The sequence below is a fragment of the Thalassophryne amazonica genome, chromosome 2 (assembly GCF_902500255.1).
Source record: "Thalassophryne amazonica chromosome 2, fThaAma1.1, whole genome shotgun sequence".
NCBI classification, from domain to species: domain Eukaryota; kingdom Metazoa; phylum Chordata; class Actinopteri; order Batrachoidiformes; family Batrachoididae; genus Thalassophryne; species Thalassophryne amazonica.
In genome coordinates this window covers 143836227-143860115 of record NC_047104.1, presented here as the reverse complement: position 1 = coordinate 143860115, position 23889 = coordinate 143836227, and the positions used below count along the sequence as shown (strand labels likewise).

At 42.2% G+C, this 23889-nt stretch overlaps 1 protein-coding gene across 2 annotated transcripts in view; it reads left to right on the top strand.

Annotated features, from left to right (window-relative positions):
• The window catches only part of lrp4 (low density lipoprotein receptor-related protein 4), a 353204-nt gene that overhangs the window by 90527 nt on the left and 238788 nt on the right, over positions 1-23889 (top strand). The window lies entirely within an intron of this gene.

Genomic DNA, 23889 nt, shown 5'->3' with positions numbered 1-23889 from the left:
GAGTTATTTTTGATCAGGATATGTCATTCAAAGCGCATATTAAACAAATATGTAGGACTGCCTTTTTGCATTTACGCAATATCTCTAAAATCAGAAAGGTCTTGTCTCAGAGTGATGCTGAAAAACTAATTCATGCATTTATTTCCTCTAGGCTGGACTATTGTAATTCATTATTATCAGGTTGTCCTAAAAGTTCCCTAAAAGCCTTCAGTTGGTTCAGAATGCTGCAGCTAGAGTACTGACGGGGACTAGCAGGAGAGAGCATATCTCACCCGTGTTGGCCTCTCTTCATTGGCTTCCTGTTAATTCTAGAATAGAATTTAAAATTCTTCTTCTTACTTATAAGGTTTTGAATAATCAGGTCCCATCTTATCTTAGGGACCTCGTAGTACCATATTACCCCATTAGAGCGCTTCGCTCTCAGACTGCGGGCTTACTTGTAGTTCCTAGGGTTTGTAAGAGTAGAATGGGAGGCAGAGCCTTCAGCTTTCAGGCTCCTCTCCTGTGGAACCAGCTCCCAATTCAGATCAGGGAGACAGATACCCTCTCTACTTTTAAGATTAGGCTTAAAACTTTCCTTTTCGCTAAGGCTTATAGTTAGGGCTGGATCGGGTGACCCTGGACCATCCCTTGGTTATGTTGCTTTAGATGTAGACTGTGGGGGGGTTCCCATGATGCACTGTTTCTTTCTTTTTTTGCTCCGTGTGCATCACTCTGCATTTAATCATTAGTGATCGATCTCTGCCCCCCTTCTTGGCATGTCTTTCTCCTGGTTCTTTCCCTCATCCCCAACCAGTCTCAGCAGAAGACTGCCCCTCCCTGAGCCTGGTTCTGCTGGAGGTTTCTTCCTGTTAAAAGGGAGTTTTTCCTTCCCACTGTGCCCAAGTGCTTGCTCATAGGGGGTCGTTTTGACCGTTGGGGTTTTTCATGGTTATTGTATGGCCTTGCCTTGCAATATGGAGCGCCTTGGGGCAACTGTTTGTTGTGATTTGGCGCTATATAAGAAAAAAGTTGATTGATTGATTGATGTCACATTTCTACCCGATGAGTCTCCTTTATCACATTATTGTTTGTGATCCTGAGGTTCTGTTAAACCGTTGAAACAAAACTTTAATACTTGGATGCTTTCCTCATTTTTTTAAGTTCTTTATGGGCCCAGGATTCTTTTATTTTTATACAATGGATTGTATAGTTACTCATGGTGAATCTGTATGAGATGGCTTTTACTGTTACAGTGCTGTCAACAGTTAAATATGAGATAAAGAAAGAGGTCTTTATTTTATATGGTCTTTATTTTACTTTTTATAAAACAGGTATTTATTTTCATTGAAGCCAAGAAAGGGTGACTATAAAGTGAGTTTTGGCAAAACAGGTGTCATTGTCATGTTGAGGTGGCAGAGGGTTGTTGTCGGTAAGTGGGGAAAGTAACTAGTAATCTAACTTAGTTACTTTTCCAATTGAGTAATCAGTAAAATAACTAAGTTACTTTTTCAAAGTAACTGTGGCAACACTGCTTCCTAGCTGCTCTAAGTATGTTAGCCCTATTTCTTGAACGTAGTGGTTGAAAGTCAACCCATTGTGTGGTTTTATTTTATCAACAACTGTTAATTAATTGATTAGCCAAGTGACAAGAAGTCACTTGGGTGAGTTAAAGCCCCGGTCACACGGCACTAACGAAGGACACCGAAGCCAAAATGAAACAAAAAATGTGGACCTACGTTGACTTTCAGAGACATCATTTAACCATCGTCCAGCTTCGTTCCTGTAGCTGGCGCTTTGTCAGAATTTTCAAACTGTTGAAAAATACGAACGAATCCTGACGACAAACTCAAGTCATCTGTAATCCGTTTTGCTTTCTGTCTTGACAGTTCCTCATCGTTTGCATAGTTCCTGTATCAACGTTCTGTTTGATTGTCGTCCAAATTCATCCAATCTCCCAAGTCCAATGTCTTGCACGAACATTGATATCTGAACGGGTCAGTAACTAAAGATGAGACGAACTGAACGTGACTCGTCACATCATCATCATGAATGTTTTGATTTTGTTTAAAGTGTCAAGATCACCGTTCAACTCATTCTTCTTTTGTTAGTTTCGTTCGTTTATGTACTCTGGACTCTCAGGCTTTTCTGTGATGGGAGAAGTCCAGGCTCATACGTCTACTTTTTCTCAACGATTTTTGACTTTGGGCTTTTTTGTGACTTCGTTCAGCTATCGTCATGTGCCGTGTGACTGGGCACTAAGAGGTGACTTCTTAGATTATTGGAGAAAAACTGAAGAAGCCATATGGAAATACACTCAACAAAAATATAAACGCAACACTTTTGGTTTTGCTCCCATTTTGTATGAGATGAACTCAAAGATCTAAAACTTTTTCCACATACACAATACCACCATTTCCCTGAAATATTGTTCACAAACCAGGCTAAATCTGTGATAGTGAGCACTTCTCCTTTGCTGAGATAATCCATCCCACCTCACAGGTGTGCCATATCAAGATGCTGATTAGACACCATGATTAGTGCACAGGTGTGCCTTAGACTGCCCACAATTAAAGGCCACTCTGAAAGGTGCAGTTTTGTTTTATTGGGGAGTGGATACCAGTCAGTATCTGGTGTGACCACCATTTGCCTCATGCAGTGCAACACATCTCCTTCGCATAGAGTTGATCAGGTTGTCAATTGTGGCCTGTAGAATGTTGGTCCACTCCTTTTCAATGGCTGTGCGAAGTTGCTGGATATTGGCAGGAACTGGTACACGCTGTCGTATACGCCGGCCCAGAGCATCCCAAACATGCTCAATGGGTGACATGTCCGGTGAGTATGCCGGCCATGCAAGAAATGGGACATTTTCAGCTTCCAAGAATTGTGTACAGATCCTTGCAACATGGGGCCATGCATTATCCTGCTGCAACATGAAGTATGTTCTTGGATGTATGGCACAACACTGGGCCTCAGGATCTCATCACGGTATCTCTGTGCATTCAAAATGCCATCAATAAAATGCACCTGTGTTCTTCGTCCATAACAGACGCCTGCCCATACCATAACCCCACCGCCACCATAGGCCACTCGATCCACAACATTGACATCAGAAAACCGCTCACCCACACGACGCCACACACGCTGTCTGCCATCTGCCCTGAACAGTGTGAACCGGGATTCATCCGTGAAGAGAACACCTCTCCAACGTGCCAAACGCCAGCAAATGTGAGCATTTGCCCACTCAAGTCGGGTACGACGACGAACTGGAGTCAGGTCGAGACCCCGATGAGGACGACGAGCATGCAGATGAGCTTCCCTGAGACGGTTTCTGACAGTTTGTGCAGAAATTCTTTGGTTATGCAAACCAATTGTTTCAGCAGCTGTCCGAGTGGCTGGTCTCAAACGATCTTGGAGGTGAACATGCTGGATGTGGAGGTCCGGGGCTGGTGTGGTTACACGTGGTCTGCGGTTGTGAGGCTGGTTGGATGTACTACCAAATTCTCTGAAACGCCTTTGGAGACGGCTTATGGTAGAGAAATGAACATTCAATACACGAGCAACAGCTCTGGTTGACATTCCTGCTGTCAGCATGCCAATTGCACGCTCCCTCAAATCTTGCAGCATCTGTGGCCTTGTGCTGTGTGATAAAATTGCACCTTTCAGAGTGGCCTTTTATTGTGGGCAGTCTAAGGCACACCTGTGCACTAATCATGGTGTCTAATCAGAGGTGGGGTGGGATGGATTATCTCAGCAAAGGAGAAGTGCTCACTATCACAGATTTAGACTGGTTTGTGAACAATATTTGAGGGAAATGGTGATATTGTGTATGTGGAAAAAGTTTTAGATCTTTGAGTTCATCTCATACAAAATGTGAGCAAAACCAAAAGTGTTGCGTTTATATTTTTGTTGAGTGTATGTTGAAAATCAACAGGAAATCTCATTGCTGTGGAGTAAACATGTCGGAATACAGTTCTCACAGCTCAAATGGGTGTCAGTCAAATTTGTTGTGACAATATAAAAGGTTTAGCTTTATTTAGATCGTGAAAAACTGGGTTTCTGGGTGAGTTTGTGCTAAAAGATGTTTTTGTCTGGACCTGTGTATAGACAAAAGTACAGCTTTTAATGATTTTCACAGAGGAGTCTGTGTTTTTTTTTTTTTTTTTTTAACCCTTAGAACCCTAATGATGCTCTGCTGCATCCTGGTCAAGTTTTCAAATTATTTCTATTACGAGCTCATATCTTCACACAGTGATCTAGACAAATAGGCATTTCACACTCAGAAAGCCAAGATTGTTCTAAACATTTTGATATGCAATACATGGGAGTTATAATAAAAGAAATGCCTTTTAAAATGGAAATTCCTTCATGTATGGTAAATCGAGAAAATATCTTGAGGGTTCGAAGGGTTAAGAGCGTCGGAGCCACACACCACCATGTTTCCCCCCCTTTCTGCCTCAAATCAATCACAGTGCCCCTGTCCTTCTCTCCCCTAACAATTTTTCTTCCTGTCTTTACCCCATGTCCAACTTAAGAAGAAAGGTGGTGCTGAGTGAGGGAGGGGTGAGTAGTGCAAGTGAAATGCTCAGAGAACGTGCATGCAGCACAGAGACGTCCTCTCGTGTTTCTTAAACATGTTGAACAGCAGTACATGCTGCCCGGGAGCTTTTGTTTGTCTCCCCTCGAACCCTGCTGGGTATTATGGAAGCATCCTGTAGCCACAGGGGATTGTGGGAAAGCCAGTGGACCCAATCACAGAATTTGACAAATGAACAGGATAAAGGAACTGTGCTCCACCACCTTCACATTAATCATCATAATAAGCATTACTTGTGTATACTGTAGTGCTTATAGTTTTCCAAAAGCTGTCACGTTGTCATGGTAATGGCACTCACAGGAGAACCGCACACCTACGTAAGATATTTGCCAACACCCACAAGGCAATCTTACAATATTATGTAATTTGTGTCGAACACCATTCTAATCCAGTTACATTTGTTCCCCAAATCTGATTAGTTAAGCCCCGTTTACACATAGACGGGTTTGTCGGCGGGTAGTACGTAGACCGAATTTTACGGTAGTTCCGGCTGTTTTCGCGGTAGAAAGGGGCGGAGCATTTCATCGGCGTTTTGACCACCATACTATCTGCAAATATGCGGATAGAACGCCGCTAAATCTGCTGAATAAAGCGGCGTTTTGACGCCGTAGCATCCGGCACACGTCAGGCAACGGCGGTTAATACCCAGTTCTATCCTTTACAATCGCAGGTTAAGAACGGCAGTGTTCTGCTGCCGCCGATAATGCCCTGTGTTTATCCAGGCAAATCCTGCGTTACTCCAGGATCATTTGCATATAGGCACCGCCCCCAGAGTATAATAGGCTGAAGCAGCAGGAATACATGCCTCTGTCACTGCTGGGGGAGGGAGATCATCCTCAGCCTTTTCTTCTCCTTCCTTTCCCCCTCCTCAAAGTGTTGCTCCGTCTCCACCACAGGCCTCCCCTCTGCTTCTGAACCAGACCTCTTGGTTTCCTTCTTCTTGTCCTTGTCGCTGCCAACTTTCTTTTAGGAGGCATACTGGAGCTTCTCTGCAAAAATATCTGGAGCTGGCCGCGAGTGAGAGGCCTGCATGCAGCGCGCTAGCGTTTTTATACTGACCGCCGCCCATCGGCCGTTTGGAACGCGGTGGCATTTAGAACGGCGTACTGTCTGCTAGCGCCGCCGTTTTGTCTGCCTCTGTCGCCGTTTTACACGCTGTTGGTTAGGGATACAACGCCGGCCGCCAATTACGGTGGTGTAAACTGCGGCACTACAGGAAGGGGCAGGATGAAATGGCGATTAAAATGTATCAGACGCCGTTGTTCGCGTTGTCTCCGTCGTCACGCGAATTCTCCAGGAGCGCTCCCGGAATTATTCGACAGGTTGAATAATTTTTTTCGACGATTCCCAGTAAATCCAGAACTAAGCCACGCCCCCTAGCAACGGTGTTAACAATGGCGTTTGATCCTTAAGACGGCCAAAAACTCTTCCAGGACGCTTCCAGGAGCTCTTACCATCTATGTGTAAACGGGGCTTTAATTGTGTCAGCTTTCCGACCATAAAATATCGCGTTGACAGTGGCAAAATATTCAACCGTTTCACTTTTGATTATTACTCCGCGCCCTGACCGCGTTGCTACACAAATGTCAATAATGGCGCTGGGAGCGAGAGAAACTAGTGCAGCGAAGACGATGCAGAAATGGGTGACTTTAATCTATCATACGAAAGTATTGATGTGGATTCTGATAAAGAATTACTCAGTGGAGTTGATGAGATTAAGAAATCTGTGGGTCTGCTCACAGAGTTTCCAGTTTGGCATGAAGACGCTGTTGCTACAGTAAGCTTCGCTGACCGAATTACTTACAGAAAAATAAACCATGCAAACGGTGGAGTTGGATTAGAATGGGAGAATGGGAATAGTCCCCTTGTGTCTGATATATTAATGCTGGATTTTATGGTCGCAAATATCAGTTTTACTGGCTCCGCTAATGCATCGCCAGTAAAACTGATTTAGAAGAGAGACTGGATAATCCAGAGTTACACTTGACACTTCCCGTTTTAAGTGGCTGCTCATTTGTTAAATGCTGGGATGGAGAATTGTGTGTGATCTTCACCAAGACAGTGAGGGGAGCTGAATCGACCACTGACATAATTTGTGTGTTACAGCTGGTTTGTGCTTCACATGGAATTGGGTAATTCTAGCCAACATGGACAACTAAGGCCTAGGGATGCACCGATCCACATTTTTTGTCACTTCCGATCTGATCCCAATACCTTAGGACAGGGGTGGCCAAGTTCGGTCCTCGAGAGCTACCTTCCCCTTCCTGACACTCTTTGTTGTCTCTCTGCTCCAACACACACCAATCCAATGAAAGACTTGTTAAAAGTCTGCTAACGAGTCTCTTGTTAAAAGTCTGCTAACGAGTCTCTTGTTAAAAGTCTGCTAACGAGTCTCTTGTTAAAAGTCTGCTAATGAGTCTTTTATTGGATTGGTGTGTGTTGGAGCAGGGAGACAACGAAGAGTGTCAGGAAGGTAGCTCTCGAGGACCGAACTTGGCCACCCCTGCCTTAGGATATCTGCCAGTACCGATACTATTCTGATACCAGACCTCTGTTTGCTTTATTATTATAATTGTTGATTTTATATGAGGATCTTTTGTATCCCCAGTTATACAGCTTCATGAAAAAGTGGCATAGAGGAGAATTTTATTAAAAAGACCTGAAATTTTGACTACAATTTGTCAGAAGATGCATCTAAGATGCAAGCTTAGATTTGATGTTTTGTTGAAAGAATTAAGTGCTTTTATTCATTTTTTGGTGGTTTCTTGTGGCATTTTAGAAATGTGGAAGAACTTCCTCAAAAGTACACAGTTTTTGGGGCACCTCTGAAAAAATCAAATCAATCAAATCTTGATCGATGAGAAATGGCAGGTCTTGGAAAAAAAAAAGGCATAGACTTTATAGAGAAAAGACAGCTCTTTGTCTCGCTCCAAGAAATTAGCTCTTTACAATGCTGAAACACGTGCAACTATAAAAGGAAATGAATCTGATTAATGGTATACATGTTTATGTACATGTAAACTGTGCCATTGTTTGATCAGAGGCTGAAGTTTCATCTCTTGAACATCAGATGGCACACCCGCACACGTGAATACTATTTTGAGGACGGAGCGCATTTCCGCAGGTCCAAAATGCCACAAGAAAACAACCAAAAAAAAAAAAAAAAAAAAAAATGAAACTACTTAATTTACTTATATTTGGAGTCAGTCTGGTTAAATTGTCACATTCTGGCCTGGGAAAAAATTCCCGTGCTCTTTAATGTGGTGCTTCTTTAAATGTTCGATTAAGTTCGCTGTATTGTAGGTCTCGACAGAACTTCCACTTCTTGGTACAACAGATTTGCAAACATTGCACATTGCCGTCTTGCTTTGCAGTGTTTGTTGTATCAGATATTTCATGACAGGGGCACAAAAAAAAAACCCGTGAGACTGGGCTAGTGTCTCCTGCTTCTGCTTTATGTCAGTCTCCCACATGTGTGGAATACCTTGACAGGAGACAGAGGAAACGAGAGCATTATGGGGCTTTGGAGTTCAGATGGTGATCTGTCCTGCTCCCTCCCTGCACGTGTGTGAGTGAGCGGCAGAGTCTGTGTGTCTGTGATTGGCCGTGCACTTAACTCAAGCTCAAGTTCATTGTAACGCTGTTCCAGGAGGCGCTGGTGTTAGAGGGTGGTGGTGAGGTGGAGCAGTAATTAAAGAGCTTTGACAGGGAGGCCCCTGCTCTCTGTTAGATGCATTATCCACCCCCACCCCACCCCCCACCGCCATTACCCCCACATTTCCCCTCCTGCCCTAATCCCCACAGGAATAAACAAATTGAGTTTTTCAGCCTACAAGCTGAGCCTGGGGGCTCCTGTAATGGGGAAGATTTGAGGTGTGTGTATGTAATATGAGAGAGAGAACGTGTTGTTTCTCAGTCAAATTGTGTGTATTCCACCACAAGTGCATTAAGTAGCTAATTGCTCCCAGCTCGCTGGTGAAGTGTGCACACGCACAAAGCCATACAATCCATAGATTTGCTGTCGGAACCAGATTATGGTCGGCTACTGCTAAAACACCTGAGCCTTGTGTGCGTTTTTGTGGAAAGGTGCTCATGTATTTCATTCAGCGGCCTGTTTTGGTTTAAGCCTTTGTTTTGACATTACACAGGTTGGGTGGAGTACCCAACTAAATATCTAAATTTCCAAATCAGATGTTTTAACAACCATCAGTGAGATTATTTTTTGGCAGTGGTGGTGGTTTTGGTGACTTTTTTGTTAAATGCAATTTGGAGGTTGGGGGGGGGGCTGTATAATCTTTGTTTGTTATAGTCACGTCATAGCTCTCAGCCCAGTCTCACGGCAATTCATGGCATTATGAAAAGTAAATTAGCCTATGGTTCGTGCCCCTGTCATGAAAAGCGCCCCATTTTCATGACGGGGGGGACTTACGTTATGGTTAGTGTTCAGAGAAGGGGTAGGATTAGAAATGGTAAAATAAAAATTTTAAAAATGCATCACGAAAATGTGACTCATTTTGTGACAGAGGAACAAAAAAAAGTGTGAGACTGGGCTGAGTTCTGTCCAGAAAGAAGTGAGTGGTCATCAACAATACAAATGCTTTTTAGGCATCTATTTCACACAATAATGTTTTAACTGTGCACTTTTTTTTTAAGAGATCTGATCATTTCATGCATGCAAATTGAGCCACTTGCAAGCTAAGAGTTTTCTTTTTGTCACAGTACTTTACAATTTTATCATACAGGCAGCTGCAGAGAAACTTTTTCTTGGATTCATGGCAAATGCTAAAGTTGTTTGCAGGGAAATGGGATGAGAAAAAAATTTCCAGTTTCAATGAGTCTGTTGATTACTTCAGGTGCCTTTTCAGAGCAAAAATAAGTGATTGTCATTTCACTTAAGAATTAACTTGAATATGTGCAAAATGTGAGTTTGACCATAGAAACACAGTAATATTGTCAGTTTTTGTGCCTGTTGTTCATCCTGTACTATAGAGTCCAGCTTTGTGTGTTTACTTTGCTGTACACGCCTGTGACACATTGATTTCACACTCATGCATACACATACTTTTCCTGAATTGAATGTTAAAATTGTACTCAATCTCTTCCCATCAATGCTGTGCATCTTCAAGTGCCCTAATCGGATCAGAGGAAGGTGGTGGAGGAGAGAGAGTGTATCCGAAGCCTCATCAGCCTCATTGTAAAGTGAAATGTGCCACAAATCTCAAGGCCAGCGGTCTCATCATGAGAACTGATAGTGTTTGGTGAATGAGAGGTTTGTGTTAGACTACCCCAGTAGCTCAGAAGGATGTATCTGTATGTTTTTTTCCCAGGTGGAAGCTAAATGAATTCAAGCCTTTTCCTCTTAATGAGAATCGAGCACATCTCACTTCATTGACTGTTGTACTTAAAGAAAAATAGCGCGCCTTCTCTTTGCGTCTACTCCTGGTGTTAAGGAAAACTTCAGAGCCTGTCCCCATGCAAAATAGGCAATGATTTACTAAAAGCTCCTTTAATCATTACATCTTTTATCCCCCTGACTTGTCTGTAGGCCTGTTACACAATACCGTTTGTCTTCTTGTTCAAACAATAAAAAAGGTAAAGGAGTTTCAATTCTCCAGAGTAAAGGTCTGAACCGGGCAAAATGGTGACTTTGTGATTTTAAGAGCCTCACAGAGAGATTTGATCATCACAATATGTGCAGACCTCCCATACCTTAGATTTCACCTGTGTCTGTATTTGCTTGGTGATCATTAACACATTTAAGGTGCGGTCACCTTGTTTGTCTTGTGTTTCATTGCAATGGAAGTTATTCATTCATCCATCCATTTTCTATTAGGGTTGTAGCTATTGATTATTTTAATAATCGAGTATTCTATCGATTATTCTGACAATGACTCAAGTAATCGGATAAAAAGTACTTTTGCATTTTTAAACATCAAGAGTCCAGGGCTCTTCCTAAGCAATGGCACAATGTCGCTGCGCCATCACACAGATTGTCAAATTTCGTGTATTCCTTTCTGTTTTCCTGGGTAATTATTTATTTTTTCCACATCTTTACAAATTTTGGATCTTTCCTGGTGTCATGAGCTCAGCCAAAGTCTTGACATTTTTCTGAAATGGCGATGGGACGTTTTTTTGTTTTTCCCAAGTTGTAAAATTTAACCATTTTTAAGTTTGGTGGACTGGGTCCCTACATAAATTTTTTTTTATCCTGCTTTCTCTGCGATTCAGCAGATGCATTTCAGCTGGAGGTTGAACATGCAGGCCTCGCAGTCACTTTTTTAATTATCATTATTTTATTTAAATTACTGTGTCTGTGAAGCGCTGTGAGGTCCCCAAAAAAGTGAAAATTAAAAAGCGAAACACTCAGTGCAAGTCTGAGCAAAACACAGAAGAAAGACTGGACTTCTTTCAGAGACTGTCACTTCTTCTGGAACCACAGAGGACTGCTTCATCTGGATTTGTTTTTTTTTTCCTCTTTCCTGCTCCATATAGAATGTATTTTGAATGGCTTAAGGTAACTATTTTTAATGTTTTTATAGCTTGATAAAACAGTTCCTAGCTGTAAAAGTGTGTCTATGACTGATTTAATATCTTGTTAATGGATCACATGAGCTCTGCTGTGTATGCGCACTCAGGCATTGACTCATCACATGCCAAAGGAGCATTTAGGCAGAAGCCAGGTCACAAGTGATTTTTTTTTTTTTCTCAGTAAATAATGGACAAACTAAAAATTTGGATGACTGTGTGAAAATGGCTGTGTTTAAAGCCGCGGAAGAAATGACTCCTGTGAAGCCGCTAAAAGCAGGGCAGAGCTGTGCAACAACACAGGAGAGCGCACAAAAAAAACGATTTTGAAGACATAACACAAAGTTAAGTTGTATCACAGTGACTTTTAAGCCGCGGAAAAATAAACATTTTTTTTTTTTTTTAAATTGATCCACGAGTTCTGGCAGCAGGTGTATATTATTAAAGCGGCCACCTCATTGTGTATGCAGAACGGCAGCGCACGCGCAAAAGAGCGATTTTGCAGAAATAAACGGACGAACATCGTGGGATCAAGGTGTGAAAATGACTGTATTTAAAGCCAGCAAGCCGCAGACGGAAAGGAAGCCAGTGAGAAGGAGCACAGAGGTGGCTCTGCAGGAATATAGAACAGCAGCGAGCGCAAAAGAGAGATTTTGCAAAAATAAACGGACGAACACAAAGTTAAAAGTGGGATCACGATGTGTGTGTTTAAAGCCGCAGAAGAAATAAAGCCAGCGAGCCACGGAGCCAGTGAGGAGCACAGAGGTGGCTGTCCAGGAACCCTTGGTTTGGTTCTAGCTAGTCTGGTGCATTACAGGTGGACAGGAACCTGGCACACAGCGCACAACCGTGGGACTATACTGGAGCATCTATTTTTGGACTGCATTTAAAAAATATGACCTCTTTAAATGCTGCTGTGAATGTGTGAATTGAAAATCCACACTTTAAAGGGACCAGGTGTGGGAGGGCTGGAGGTTTGAACCAAACCCATGCCCAAACGTGCGCCAACATCGTGTTATCAAGGTGCTATCACGGCACTACTTGGCTTAGCGTGGCTGATGCGAGCCACTCGAGGCTCTCATGACAGGTCGGTTGTGGCTTACTAGAGCCTGCTATGTGGCACATGTGGGGTACAGAGAGGCACATAGAGGCATTCTCGGGGTGTTCTGACATCAAATTTTGAATTGACCAAAAATGGGGCAAAATTTGGTCTGATGAACAAACAAACTTTACCATGCCTAATCAATCTACTTGAAGGGTAATTGGTGAAAATTTAATCAAAATCTGAGTTGGGCAATCCAGACACCCCCGCCTGATTTTCTCAGAGACAGCTCGTTAATTACTGTGGCTGTGCATAGATATAAGGCTGACTGTGTTTGTATGTGTGTTTGCGCATGTGTGCTTCCAACCTAAGGACCCCAGTGACCTCTCCCTTGGTGCCCTCAGTCACCATACGAAGTTTGGTGTCGATTGCTTAATTACTGTGGCTGTGCATTGCGAACACAAACCGTGCCACGTACATACGTACGTACACAGATTGCCTTTATTCCTTAGCCTTTGCCACTTCTCTTTTCACCTGACACTGCATCTCCTTGCACTCCTGTCGACTTTCTTCATCTGTCCGACTAGCTCAGTTCTTTTTCGCTAACCTCTTTCTCCTTAAATTTTCCTGAATATCTTCCTTCTACTGTCCAGATGTCACACACTGTCTCCCTCTACATTCTCAGTACTTTTCCAGCTGTCCAATAAAAATAAACTGAATTGAGTGAAAGTAATATCTCAGGATGTGTCTGTGAAGGTTTGGAAAGTGCCTTGATTCTTCACACATTTTGTGTCCTGGTCAGTGATTTAAAAAAAAAAAAAAAAAAAAAAGAGTAACTGACACTTAAATCTGTGACGACAAGCAGCATTTAAAGACATGCAGATGATGTTTTGTCAAAAAGTGCAACAAGCAATACCAAAAATAAAAGCTTGAAGCTTGTATCTTGCAGATGAATGTTCCCTGTGCTTCCGTCAGAGCCGCATCAACTAAAATACCCGTGAAAGAGCTGGCAAAGGAAACGGAATCCACATTGAATGTGTTTATGTCCCTATCCTCTCCTCCTCTTCGTCTTCTCCTTTTCTCTTCAGCTCCTCCAGATGTCAGTGTAGCGAATGCAAGTTTCCTGCTTTCACCAGCTCTGCTCTCCTGTCACCTCATCGTGTCATGAAACACTTCCTTTTGCATTTTGCACGGCACCCAGACATGTGCTTCATTCACTTCACCCACTCTGCAAAAAGTATAAAGTGAATAAGTTGTGGGATGACTGTAGAAGAGAAGAACGAGAAGAGTATATGTGTTTCTCTGCTGTGATCCGTCGTTAATCAAAGCCTTGAATATTCCATCCACGGCGTTCTGTTTCTCTGTTGCTGCCAGCAGTCCTCCTCCTCACTGCTCTCTTCCAAAGCTTTGTGGCTTGTAACTCTTTCTCTGCTTATCCTTTCGGTTTCTTGCCTTTGTCTCTAAAGTAGGTTACATCTGTAGATCTTTTCAGATGCTTCAGAAAATGGGAGAATCTCTGAGGGATCTGTGTCAGCGAGACGAGAGTGGGGAGGGCAGCAACACAGTTTAAGAGAGATAAATGACTTCTAAATTATCTTTTGATGTGTAAGCTCTGACATCTCTGCATGAATAACAGGCCCTGAGAAAGAGAGTTTCTTATTGATGATACTCTTTTTGATTAATCATAGATATCTCATATTCCCGTCATCCATTTAATTCCCTGATACTGAAGTTTGTTACCTCCATCAGTCACATTATATTCCTTGCGTCTGTTTGTTGTTTTGTAAGTAGGCTTCTTCTTAAAACTCTAAAATAATATATATAGATGCAATATATATTAAACAGGACTTAGTGTATAAAATATTTTAGCTTCTTTTACATGTTTGTGTTTTCATGTTGAACACCCTCAAATTCCCACAGTTCTTTTTGTGTACTTTTTCTTGAAAATCCCCTGTTGTAACCAACCAACTTTATTAAGCACTTTAAAGCTAGAATGCCGGCAATCTTCAATAGATAAAATATAGTCTGAAGTTTAATATATATATATATAAACTACATCATATTTAGAACCCATTAAAATTTTGGGGGAATTTATAATTCGTGGGAACATACGTAATTTGAGGGAAATCCATAGCGTATTTCGTCCCAGCAAACTTCAAAACCTGCAGACAAATTCAAGCCGGAAGCGCAAGTGCAGACGCACCTAATAACTCAGATAATCGGATAATAACACACTCAGATAACAACCATAATTGTACACTGTCAGACACCAGTCACCAGGCAACTCACCTGTCCAAAAGCAGCACTGCAAAATCCTTGAGTTCGATCGCCAGTCTTGTAGCTAGCTGCTTGCGGTGAAACCCTCCCACGTGACCTGTGACATCACCCCGATGGCGTCCTGGCTTTCGAATTTTTGGCACATGCCAATAATTCAGAATTTGTTTCGATACGGATGAATTTTAAGCATGTTCAGACTAATATTTTTATATTTTTTATATTCACACTAACGAACAAAATTACTTTGGTCCCCATCAAAATTCTAACAATCGTCTCAATTTCAATATGCTTCCTGGCACTCTAGCTTTAAAGCAACCTCAGTGGACCAAAGTGCTGTAGAGAATAAATAAAAATCATCATAAAAGACATCATTCACATAAAACATAAATTTGTCAAACAACATACAACTAAAATAATTAAAAGCCATAAAACATGAGTAAAAATAACAACCATACGATTAAAAACAATAAGATAAAATCTAATAAATGAATTAAATCATGTTTTACTAGGCACCAAAGGTCAATGAGAAGGGATGGGTTTTCAGGAGCGACTTAAAAACACAGAGAGATGAGGCCTGTCTACTCTGCTGAGGCAGGTCATTCCATAATTTTGGAGCTGCAGCAGCGAATGTGCGGCCCTTTCCTTGCTTCCGCTTAGGTTTAGGCATACTCAGGAGCAGCTAGTCAGCTGACCTGAGAGAGCAGGTGGGTTTGTAAGAGTGTAGGAGCTCAGAAAGGTAGGGCAGGGCAAGTGCATTCAGGGATTTAAAAACAAAAGAATTTTAAAATTAATCCTAAACTGTATGAGCAGCCAGTGGAGTGAGGCTAAAATGGGAGAAGTGTGCTTGTATTTACATGTGCCGGTTAAAAGATGTGCAGCACCATCTGAAGTCTGGTGATGGAGGACGCACCAACGCCTACATGCAGTGAATTACAGTAATCCAGCAGAGCAGTAATAAAGGCACGGATTACTGTCTCAAATTTCTGCCTTGAAAGAAGTGGCTTTATTTTGGCCAGCTGCCTCAAGTAGAAAATGTTTGATTTATCAATTACCCTGATATCACTGTCAAATTTCAAGTCTGTGTCCACTTTAACCCCTAGATTTGTGATGGTTGACTTCATATATTGGGCCAGGGTACCCAGATCTAGCATGGTGGGGTCCCAGTGGTGCCACCCAAAACCATCATGTCAGTTCTCGTACTAAAATTTAAAAATTTCAGAGCCATCCAGGCTTTTATGTCTTCAAGACACTTGACTCATGAAGTGACAGAGTCTGCATCATTCTTTTTAAGACGCACATACATTTGACAGTCATCTGCATAACAGTGGAAAGGAACGCTATGCTTCCTAATTATAGAACCAAGTGGGATGATATAGAGACAGAAAAGGAGAGAGCCAAGAACTGAGCCTTGTGAGACTCCACACGAGAGAGGGCAGAGGAATAACATAGTCACCAGAGTCAGTAGCTATAAAAATATCATTAAAAACGCTTAAAAGAGCTGACTCTATGCTGTGCAGGGTGTTAAAACCGGAATTTTTATAACATTATAACATAAAGTCATTACCAGAATACCCAATATTACTATCTAGTTTTTGTGCAAAAGTGAAATTAATAATTTCAACATTATTTACCATCTACTTAAAGGCAAAAACACACACAAAACATTTTTTTTTATATACAGCTATATAAATTTGGGCGTTAAGGGGTTAAATAATTGAGGAGGGAGCATCATTTGGAGAACCTGACGGCTTCAGATGACCAACAGTCTCCTGTAAAAAGACAGAGTCACAGGCTCAAACTGGTCAGAAACAGCAGAGCATGGTGCAGAGATTGAGGGATCATAAGGTGAGATAAGAGCTGAATAGAAAAGACCTGGTCATTAAAAAAGTGAAGAAAATTTCCGCAACAGGGGAAGTCTCCATACAGACAGCCTGCAAGTCTCCTCTGATAATGTTGTAAGCAAAATTTAAGCATGAAACTGCTTATCTTAGACTCTTGTGATATATGTCTGAAATTCTAATATGACAAGCCCACTGAGCCAGTCTGCGCTCTATCAAACACACCCACAGGGTCTGTAGGAGACAGACTGTGAACATTGCTGTTGCTCCCTGACGGAGTGTGGCAAGCAACAGCACCTTAAAAGCAACAGGCCCGAAATTACTTGGGGCAGCACTGTGGCTCAGTGGTTAAGTCAAAGTTAGCTTTATTGTCAATGCCATACAGTGCATCCAGAAAGTATTCACAGCACTGCACTTTTTCCACAGCCTTATTCCAAAATGGATGAAAGTCATTTTTTTTAAGCTCAGGTGCACCCTGTTTCCACTGATCATCCTTGAGATGTTTCTACGGCTTAACTGAGCTCCATGTTATGTGTGGGCCGCTGAAGAGGAGGTACTGCTGGCCCACCACCACCAGAGGGCGTCGCCACCTGGTGAGAGCAGCCAAGGTGACAACTGTCACCCATTATGGGACACAGCTGTTTCAACTCAGCACCAGGGTATATCAGGAGGACGGCGTCTCCACCTCAGTGCCGAGATATCGTCTACGACTGAGGTAGTAATCTCCGCATGCACATTTAGTGTAAACTGACTAATCATTTGTAAAGCCTTTTCAGGAGTGTTGACTACTAGGAGCTTATTGCTTGGATAAGTACTCACCTTCCTGTTGTACATTGACAAGAGGTGGAGGCGGCTTCTCCCCTCTCCATTATCGGGTGCTCGCATCCCACCTGTGTGTGTGCTCTCTCCTGCCAGCAGTACCGGATCCGACGAGCGGAGGCAGTGGCCACCTGGGAATTCTGGACTTGGCGGTTCCAGCATCTCCAGGGTTCGGTGGCAGAGGAGATCTGGGTGGTTCCGGTTCTACTGAGACGGGCGTCTCCTACCTTCGAGCCTGCCCACACGACACCAGCGGATTCGGCCCCAAATTGTGATTGTTGTAATTATTGTGCTTGTTTCACAATAGTAAAACTTGTTATTTATCTTCCTCCATTGTCCGTTCATTGCGCCCCTGTTGTGGGTCCGTGTTCCTACACTTCCACAACACTCCACCTGGGTTAAATTCAGTTGATTGGACATGATTTGGAAAGACACACACCTGTCTACATATAAGGTCCCACAGTTGACACTGCATGTCAGAGCACAAACCAAGCATGAAGTGAAAGGAATTGTGTGTAGACCTCCTTTACATCTGCCAAGGACGTAATAAAATCATGTTTATTTCTTTATGTATCTGTTAGCACGATTACATCAAAACTACTGTACTGATTTTTGACGTAATTTTCACCACAGATACGTGGATATTAGACCGTGGATGACTCCATTAAATGTTGGAGGTGATCCAGATTCTGGATCAAGAGTTCACTTTATATATTCTCACCAAATTTGCACCACAGATAGATGATGGGACATGGAAGACTCCACTGAATTTTGGAGATGATCTGGATCCAGATTGGCGGACGTCAGAAATGGCTCTTGTTTTATTTATGTCATGTTGTAGAGATTAATTTTCACTGTGAGTTTAAAGGGCATCATTTTAGAAATTTGTACCCACAGACTTCACATATGTTTTCTTGCAGCTGTGTACTGTATCTGTGATTACTGTGAAGTTCTCTTCATGTTTCATTCAGTCCGGCATCATAGAGTCAAACTTCAATGAAAAATCAAGAAATTTATTTTTACCAACTACATATCACTGTTATGTTATTTGGCACTATATCTACATTTATTTATTTTGTGTTAACAACCCGTCAGTGTTGGGCTAAAATCATTAATGTTCAGGTGCCAGCCTGTGTACCCTGTAGTCACTGATTCTCACTGGCTCATACAGGTGGGTATTTGGAGCATCTTTTCTTGTGTGACAGGATTTGCTGACTGCTTACTGTCCGAGAAGGCTCCAAAACGTGTAACGAGGTGAAAAAATAATTAATTACCCAGCTAATCAATGAAGCAGCAGAAGGCTAGAGAGACATTATAGACGTTACGAGGACTGCCTTCTTCCATCTGCGAAATGTGGCGAGGATTCGTCCCATCCTGTCTGTGGCTGATGCTGAGACTTTGATACATGCGTTTATTTCTTCCAGACTGGATTATTGTAATGCTTTATTTTCTGGCCTGCCACAGTCTAGTATCCGGGGACTTCAGTTGGTACAGAATGCTGCTGCCAGACTTTTGACACAAAGTAGAAGGATGACCACATTACACCCATTCTGGCATTCCTTCATTGGCTACCGGTTTCTGCCAGATCTGATTTTAAAGTCTTATTGTTGGTTTATAAAATTGTTCACGGACTGGCACCTTCCTACTTGGCGGACTTGGTTAAGCCCTACTTACCTTCGGGGTCCTCGCGTTTGCAGGGTGCGGGGCTTCTGTGTGTTCCAAGGGTGAACAAGAAGTCTGTGGGGTATAGAGCCTTCTCCTATCATGGTCCAACTCTTTGGAATGATCTACCTGCAGTTATTAGGCAGTCTGACATGGTGGAGTCTTTTAAATCAAGACTGAAGACCCACTTTTTTTTTAGTCTGTCTTATCATTAATCTAATTTGTTTTTATGTTTGCTTTGTAATTTCTTTTTGTTCTACTGTGTTTTATCTTTTTATTGTGCTTTTCTTGATTTTAAGTTTGATTTTAAATTTGTGTTGTTATGAATTGTGTGAAGCGCCTTGGGGCGACTTTGTCGTGAGTTGGCGCTATATAAATTAAGAAATTTAAATTGAAGGCTATAACCACTAGATTCCTAAGGTATGTCAGCTCTTAAAATACCTGTTTTTTATATCTTACCTGACTGCAGGCTTCTTGATTGCAATCCTTTCTACTGCAACATCCATCACAGAACAAAAAAATTGTAAGTCTTTTGTGTGTGTCACCAGTGCACGGAGGTCTGTGGCACAGTATTGCAGTATTCCTGTTGACTTTGCTTTTGCAGTCCTGCATTACTTTTCTTTTTCCTCTGCACATTTTTTTTTCTTTTTTGCAGTGTGTTCAAAGGCTTACAGTGCTGCTAAAACTTTAATTGGGTACCCAGGTCTGCTGATGTAGCTATTTGCTTTCCTCCTCAAGGTTTCAAGTCCTCTCTGGACTTCTCCATCTACTGTACCTCCTCATTAGTGCCTTTTCTCTCAATTCCAGTTATTCTGCACAAGTTCAACCAATCAGCATCGAGCCCCACCCAGCGGCATTTCAGGGCGAGTCAGAAATACATAGCCTGCATAAGGGTCTTGTCCTGGAATGGAATAAGGTTCTGCAAAATGCCTTTTCAGTGGTGGTCCATGCAGTGGGGCCTGCAAGTTCCTGCTGTAGAAATGGGCTATTAGTCAGGAACGAAGAACTGTCAGCTCATGTCATAAGAGGATAGACAGCAAATATGAGGGAAGAGAGAGGAAGAAGATTAAGTCTGATGACACGATGAGGAAGAGGAGATTGAGTCATGGAATACAGGTAGAACAGGAAGAAATAAGTTGGAAAATGGAGTAGGTGGAAGAAGAAAAGATGAAGAGTAATGTGAAACAGGAGGAAGAAGAATGTGTGAAAGAATGGGGGAAGGAGGAGATGAACGGGGTTACTTGAATTTTCTGCTCTTGCTTACATCACTGCATGTAGACTGGCATTTTGATTCACAGTCAGGCCACCTGTCTGGATACGTACTCAGTCAATCTTCATCTTCTCAGTCCACCCAGCAGTAAATGGTTAGCTTGGCTGGGGAAGATTGCCCCCTTCCAGAGGGAGTCATCGGTTCTCATCCGCTTCATGCTGCAAAGTCCGGAGATGTGCACCAGCACCATTGTGCCTCTAAACCTTTTATTTATTTATTCTACTTACATAAGATTGTATGCAGATCTCTCATTTGGCAGTTTGAACATACATCCTTGTACACTACTGCAGTTATACCATTTGTGCATGCAATAGAAAAACTATACAGACTAGTTTTAAAACCATGCACTAGGAGTTTCACTAGCACCTGCATTTGTGCACTTTGTATTATCTGAATTAGGGCTGGGTAGACCCTCTGTCAGATGCACATGGTGTACCTTTCCCTCGGGTAAAAACTTACCAAGTGAGCTGATGACTATTTCTAGAGGAAATTTTGCTCCTGTATTCATTTTGGAGGTGAACATATATGCTGGTCAAATTGATGTGTGCGCAGAGGCCAATGAAAAGGTGTAAAGCCAGGTATAGAGTGCACCTGTTGTGCTCAGTCAGCTGCAGCACAAAATGTACATAGAAGAAAATCTGATGAGATCAGGTGTTGGACATTTTTTCAATTGAATGCAACAAGAACACAAGGCCTGTGTCCTTCCTAATCAGTGTGAGAGTTATCCACACATCCAGTAAAAGACTTTTCACACCCCAGGGAGGCTGCAGGTGCATAAAACCTGCTTCCTTTTGGACTTTAGTGTGTTAGTGCTATAGAGTTTAATCGAACCCTGCAGATGATTCACCAGTGCAGAATAATGTCCATGAAATGTGTTTTCCTGCATAATCAAAATCCATACCCTCAGGCATATTCACACGGGTGTGCTTCCATTACTGTTAGTCACATATTTTCAGTCTTACAGGTAAATCACCCTCAAAAGAGAAAAATACAACTGAGTTCAGGGAAAAGTGGAAGTATTTCTTAGTCAGAATTACCATAGGGCCAAAAAAACAAAACAAAAACTGTGCCCCTGTTACTTCTGTCTTGAGCTACTCTGTTATGGTCAAACAGTGGGACTGCTTCCTGCCTCATGCATCTACCAGTCTGCCAAAAATGTGTCTGCCAGTTTTGAGGTGTATTCAGTCCTCCGGAAATGACCATCATAAATGTGAGAGTGAGGAGAAGATGATGGAGCAGAGGGGACAGGTGAGGACTGATTTGTGTGTGTGTGTGTGCGCGTGCACTCTCGGGCATCATTTGTTACGGCTGACTCTGAAACACGTTATCTTGGTGTGATGGCTGCAGGACAGACAGGTAGTGATCACACTGTCAAATAGCATGCAAAAAAAGTCATCATTTTCCAACCTCACTGTGTACACAGCAGAACATCTGTCTGCAGTGAGGCCTCATGGGAAATGAAGCTGTTTTGTACAAAATGCTTTGTCTTTCGCTTAAAGAAGTAAGTAAGTCAGGGTGCTCAAAACTTCTCAGTCATCCCTCCTATGTCATCAGTGACATTCATGTCTTGGGGAGCTTGAGCTATGAGGTAGAGACATTTGAGAAGAGGAGTCATGAAGGTGCTGGACAAATTTGATTAATATTGCCAATATCTTTCAAAAGAACAAAGGTCCACTTCTTCAAGATCCTGGTGATTCCAGACTTGGGCTCTGACTGGTGACCTAATAATGCAGTAACTGGATGCATTTGCTGCTTGGTTTCTCTGGAAATTATTTGGGTAATTCTGGATTTACGTTGTGTCAAAGGGTCATATCTATGCAGACTCAGATGATGCATACTACTTGCATTGTGAGGGAATGTCTTCCACAACTGTACAACTATGTGAGAGTATGACTGTGGAACAAAGCAACTAGAGAAGGGCAAGGCAACTTTGGGAATAGACCCTCTGGTCCATCTGGGTGACAGTCATGACCCAAGGCGGTTCCATAGTTTGGTGATTTGCTACATTGTTCTTGTTACTTTTAGAACTACAAATGAACAGCATCCATCTCTCTTTCTTCTTTTCTTCAAGCCTCTCTCCGTAATACACAAAGGTTCTTTCCGGTAACGACTTGATTTGCTGTAGCCGACATGAGGCATCATTACGATTGATGCCTTCATATCCCAAAATGCCCGGGGGCCAAATTAAGGTTTATTGTGTTACATCCTGATTTGGCTTTTGTGACTGTGTGAAGCAGATTGCCAGTCACACTTTCACAAGGATATTAGGCAGTGAAAGAGGGTTTATAATGCCAAAACCGGATGCACGTAAACACGTGCACATTGCGATCATTTCTTGTTTTTATTGTCAACCAAGGCAGGGTGCTTAATTCAAAGAATAATTTCATGTTGTAATGTGTTGCTGAATCTCCAAATAAATCTTTAATGAGCACTGCGTTTCTGTTTCCTTATGGATCCATTAAAAGTTGTCATAACACTGGAGCATAATTATTTTCCAGCCTGAGGGGATAAACGCATCTTCAGTGCAATGAGATCTGAAGACTGCAGCGATTTAAGCACCACGGATTGAAAGACTAAACGCGTGTTCTGTCCATTAAATAGGAGGTGGGTTAGCAAAGCGGAGTGGCCCGCTGTCGCTTTTACTTGGTGATATCTTTTTTTTTTTTTTTTTTTTTTTTTAAACCTCCTGAAGTCATGTTGCTTTAGAGTCAGGTTACATGTGGAAGCTTGTACTGGTGCCACATATCACCGCATTCACCACATTATGGAACCGCCCTGGTCGCTCCTCTCTGAGCTTTCCGAGAGTGGTGAGAGTTCAGCTATAAGCAATTGCCTTATGTCAGACCTCTGCATGTCATAACTTCAAATTGTGAATATTTTTCCGTCAAGTTGTTTTTTTATGAACCCACACACACCCGCACCACCCTCACTGTCAGATTTTGCAGCAGATGTACACTCAGTCAGGCCTATATTTTGACATTCCTCTTGCACAGATAATAGGTTATGTGCACCATAGCAACAAAACCAGTTAGTGATGATCTATAATTAGCTTTAGTGGGGATCTACTTCTCCATCCTACACGTACACCATGAAAGAAAAGGTTTTGAGGGATTTTTGCTGTGCTTCTTGATCCGATGCAGAGCTCAAATGACTGAACAGTGCTGAGCACAGTCTGTGACATAAAATATTAAAATTTTGCCAGATGCATATGTGGCCTTGGGTATACGTAGGTGTCTCTGCAACTCCAGTTGTGGCTGTATAAACGGCACTAATTGGCATTCTCCGGACACGCAGCATCGTCACTATTTTAGAGATCAGTGCCAAATCCACTGAGCTTGTGTGGACAAGTTCTGCAGCAGAACAAGAGTAGGGCATTTCCATGCTGAATGAGAAAATTAGGCAATTTTTCAATGTTTCCCTTGCATTTTCAGGTTTCTAGATATAAATCCATTTTGTTGGTTTTTTGTTGGGGGTTTTTTTTTTTTTTTTGTTTTTTTTTAGGAAACAAAGGACTTTTGGCGTAATGTGAGTCAAGCTGTCATTAGAAGTATATAAAACATGCCCGTATATAGAGGGGGTTCAACCGACCCCCCCCCCCCCCCCCGACAATTCTGCTGATTTTTTTTTTCTGCTAATTTTTTTTTTCTCCCTGATCTGGATATCAACGTTATGTATTTTCTTTTCATTGATAATAAGCAACAAGCACTAACTGTTACACAGCTATTATCACACCCTCAAGTTTCAATTTCCTCTGCCAGAGTAATCCCTTAAGTGATGAAAGGGGAAACTGCTAGATAAACTTTTCCCATGGGGGTTGAGAATTTTTGCTCCCTGGTCCCTATCCTCCTCTGATATCAAACAGATTAGTAGGCTTGTAAAT